The 4,616-nt window shown below is 44.3% G+C and overlaps 1 long non-coding RNA gene across 2 annotated transcripts in view; it reads left to right on the top strand.

Annotated features, from left to right (window-relative positions):
* The window catches only part of LOC148683336 (uncharacterized), a 35,562-nt gene that overhangs the window by 7,444 nt on the left and 23,502 nt on the right, over positions 1–4,616 (top strand). The window lies entirely within an intron of this gene.

The raw sequence follows: 4,616 nt of genomic DNA, 5'->3' as shown, positions 1-4,616 counted from the left end.
ACCTCCAAACTAGACTGTGATTACAGAGAGCTTATAAACAGAATAGTGTATTATTCAGTGGGTAAAGTTTATTCACACAGAACACGAAGTACTCTGTATGACAACCAGCTCCCCGTCTCCCTTTGTGTTTCAATATATTCCACCCCTTCTAATAAATATTCCAAATTCTGCTAAATGCAAATGAACTACTGGAAAAAAAGAGTATTGTTGTAACTAACAATGCAGAAACAGAAAGATCCACCTAATCGCCTTCTCAAGCCGGCCCGCGGATGGTCCAGGAATCAGCGTGTTTTTACATGAGTAGAATGTGTCAGGTCAGCCGGGGGCAGGAACGATCCACAGGCCCAATGCAGGAACAAATCCAGCCTGTCTCTCCCATCAGCGTTCAGCGTGCAGCTCTAGAGAGTTCCGACAGCCCTTTCCCAACAATTTATTACGACTCATGTCATGGAGACACTGAGCATAGTATCTGTATACAAAGTCATACCTAAATTGGCAGCAGCTACCTCAAATACCACAGCCACCTAAGTTTAGCTGTTTTTCTATGTTATTTAATGAAGACCTGCACAGTAAGAGGAATAGAAACCCAACAGAATGTGTCCTTTTATTTAAAATGCATCTCTGGGTTATTTGTGGGGCCTGCCTGGTGTTTTTACATGAGTAGAATGTGTCCTTTTATTTAAAATGCATCTCTGGGTTATTTGTGGGGCATAGGAATTCTTTCTTTCTTTTCTTTCCAAAATATAGTCCGGCCCCCCACAAGGTCTGAGGGACAGTGGACTGGCCCCCTGCTGAAATAGTTTGCTGACCCCTGGCCTAGATCATAACTGAAATCTCAGTGGTGCCTCCCCCATTCAAGAGAAACATACAGAATAAAACCTGGACAGCCACTTTTTTAATTTTTCTTTTGATAAAGGGTACTTCAGGCCAGAGTGATTTGAAACTGTGTGTGTGTGTGTGTGTGTGTGTGTGTGTGTGTGTGTGAGAGTGAGAGAGAGAGAGAGAGATGAAAAATACAGGTCCCTTCTCTAAGGAATTTCTAATCTACACCACAGCATTGTGAATGGAGAAACAAGGGTAACAACTGGGGAGGAGTGGTTGAGACTTGGGACACACACAGGATAAATCCAAGGGAAAGTAATAGGCTAAGTTTCTCAACCAGGGATGAGGAAAGGTTTTTTTTGAGGGTTCACTTGTGTGAACATTGCTAAGGAAGGATAGAAAATGGGAGACAGAATTACAGCTCTAGAGACTCCTATACACATGTCATCTCAGAAGTCTGTCACCCTGAGTTCAATGGGGTTTACTCTCAGGATTGCAGCTACGTTTAGTATTCTGGGCAGGCAAATTTTAAATTCAAATTGCAGCAAAACCAAAGGAAATGTTCCAGCATATTTAAATGTCATTTGTGGAAGCAGTTTGACAGGTAAACATATTTGCTACCGGTAAGAGTTGAGTCTCTTCTGAGTTCAATGGGACTTACTTCTCAGATAAGTATATCTAGAATAATAGCTTGATTTTGTTCTCAGGACAGATAAGATCGCCCACATATGCTTTTGCACAGGTGCATGGCTATAGGTTGCTACCCAGCCTGGTGCAATATGTGATATTATGTCTTATGGTTGCCTTTTAGCTAGGACTGATGGAAGACATTAGCCTTTAAATCCCTGTTAAAGCAAGAGCCAATGCAGGACCCTAGTCCTGCCCTCTATCTCCATTATATCTGCAGTGTGGCACACCTGGATTTTTGCAGTTGAGGGAAGGGGGTGGACAACAAACAGTACTGCAAAGGGAATGGTCATGAGGAACTGCAGCTGTCTTGTCTCCTGCTGCATCAGGAGGTTTAAATGATCCATATATAGTGCCTGTGACGCAAGAGGACAACTTTTGCCCATATGCTATATGACTTAGTCCCTGGTTCATACAGCAGCCAGCAGCCAATGTCCAGAGTCTGCTGTGCCACAATAGAGAAAGGAGACACCAGTCGTCTCTTAGAGCAAGGGATGGCAGACTTCAGGCAGGCTTTTTTTAATGAGAGTACCAAACAGCCAGTACAAAAAGCATACACTTACAAATTCTGAGCCAAGGAGATTCTTTTCAGTGTATAAAATTATGCATGGCATGGAGAGAATGGACGGAGAAAAGTTTTTTCTCCCTCTCTCATAACACTAGAATTCATCCAAAGTTGAATGTTGGAGGATTCAGGACAGATGAAAGAAGTCCATCTTCCATAGTTTGGAACTCATTCCCCCAGGAGACAATGATGGCCACCAACTAGATGACTTTAAAAGAGGATTAGACAAATTCAGGGAGGGTAAGGCTATCAGCGAAGAGTCGGACACAACTAATGACTAAACAACAACAACAAGGCTATCAGCGGCTACTAGCCGTGATGGTTTTGCTCCACCTCTACTCTTGGAGGCATCATCATCATTCTCAAACTGCAAGAGGGGAGAGTGCTGTTGAACTCAGGTTCAACTCGCAGGTTTCCCATAGGCCTCTGCTTGGTCGCTGTAAGACCTGGATGCAGCACGAGGGGAGCCATTGACCTGATTCATCAGGGCTCTTCGCTTCCACATGGAAATTCATTCCTGATTACTCCACTGGGAGTCAGAGATGTGTGTCGAACTACACAAAGTCACCCAGAAATTTACCTGTAGATCTCAATCTATTTTATGCCCATGCCATTTAACCTCCAATAAGTAATGGGCCTGCTTCTTGGGAGAAAAGCAATGACAAACCTAGACAGCATCTTAAAAAGCAGAGACATCACCTTGCCTACAAAGGTCCGTATAGTTAAAGCTATGGTTTTCCCAGTAGTGATGTATGGAAGTGAGAGCTGGACCATAAAGAAGGCTGATCGCCGAAGAATTGATGCTTTTGAATTATGGTGCTGGAGGAGACTCTTGAGAGTCCCATGGACTGCAAGAAGATCAAACCTATCCATTCTGAAGGAAATCAGCCCTGAGTGCTCACTGGAAGGACAGATCGTGAAGCTGAGGCTCCAATACTTTGGCCACATCATGAGAAGAGAAGACTCCCTGGAAAAGACCCTGATGTTGGGAAAGATTGAGGGCACTAGGAGAAGGGGACGACAGAGGACGAGATGGTTGGACAGTGTTCTCGAGGCTACGAACATGAGTTTGACCAAACTGCGGGAGGCAGTGGAAGACAGGAGTGCCTGGCGTGCTATGGTCCATGGGGTCACGAAGAGTCGGACACGACTAAACGACTAAACAACAACAACAAGTAATGGGCAGTGAGCATGGCAGGGAAATGAAAAGATCAGTGCTGCAGATTGTCAGTGCTGCAGGAAACTTGCCTTACTCAGCAAACACAGAGTGTGTAAGTAAAATAGGCATATGGACATGCTTTTAAACACCCCTGTACATGCACCTGAGAAGACTTCTTCAGCTAGGTGTATTGCCAGGGAAACAGCCAGTAGATGGTGCTCCAGTTTTTCAATTTAGCTTCTATTTCCATATATACCGGTAGTCACTGAGATAAGGAACGTAGCTGCAGGCATGGGAAAGAAAGGAGTGGCTTTGCTCTGAGCCAGCTCATACATTGACTTCAAAGGATGGGAAAGGGATTCCAACATTAACACCTGCTGCAGAAACTGTGGGAAGCTGCTCCAGGACACTATATAAGGCCCCAACTCCATCAATTCAATGAGATCTTGATATGAAGCATTCCAGAGGGTGAGAATAAGGCTCTTGAGCCTAAGTAAGAACAGTCTGCCTATCTGAAGCACCAGAGATCTCCAAAGGCTGGGGAAGATGTGAAGCTGAAAGTATTCTGTGACTATATCTGCTATTATTTCTCTTGTCAAAAATCTTTGCTTATTGCCTATACTAATAGCATTATATTTGTTATTATTTGCTTTATAGTTTTTGTTAGTTATTACTTTATTCTATATTGTTAATCTGTTACTCTGCTAATATCCTTTAATTATCTTTGTTTTGTATCTTAGCACCTGTTTCTGTTTCTATGGTTATTATAATTGTTAATAAAGGTTGCTTCTGCTGCCTAAGAGTATCTTGTCCTCCATTTTCTGAGATCCAAAGAACCTGCTGCTTGGTGGTTACTATGGCTGCGTGGCCACTAGGGGGCAGCACACTAGGTTTCCCAGATCCCCCCCCCCCCCACAGTTACTTAAATGTCTTTATGTATGCATATTTTGCTTCTATACCTTCCACATTTGATGCATTGGCTACAAGCAGTGCTAGCTAAAGAGAATAGTGGGCATAAGAAAACTGTTCTGTATCACTAGATGACACAACATCTTCCCACTGGGCCATAGTTTGCTTGCAAAAGGACCAGCACACCTCAACCTTTGTTCTGCCAAAATGCAACAGAAGTCTGGGAGACGTCAAGCAGTAGCGTAGTTAGCCAGGGGTAGGTGGGTGGGCTTAGAGTGACACTGGGGTCCGTAGGGCGGCATGGTGGCTGCTGTGCACCTGGGGGTGGGATTCCAGGCAGCAGGGGAGCTTGAGGATGGCATGACGCGGTAGCCGGGCATTTTGGGCGCTGCCTGAAATTGGCTGCCCTAAGAAAAGCTCAACAACTTTGGTCCACCCCAAGCGCTGGCGGAGGTTGCTATGAATTGATTTTTT

Source organism: Zootoca vivipara, chromosome 15 (genome assembly GCF_965207765.1).
Source record: "Zootoca vivipara chromosome 15, rZooViv2.hap1.1, whole genome shotgun sequence".
Taxonomy (NCBI): Eukaryota; Metazoa; Chordata; class Lepidosauria; order Squamata; family Lacertidae; genus Zootoca; species Zootoca vivipara.
The sequence above is the reverse complement of the archived record's forward strand: the minus strand, read 5'-3'. Positions and strand labels throughout refer to the sequence as shown.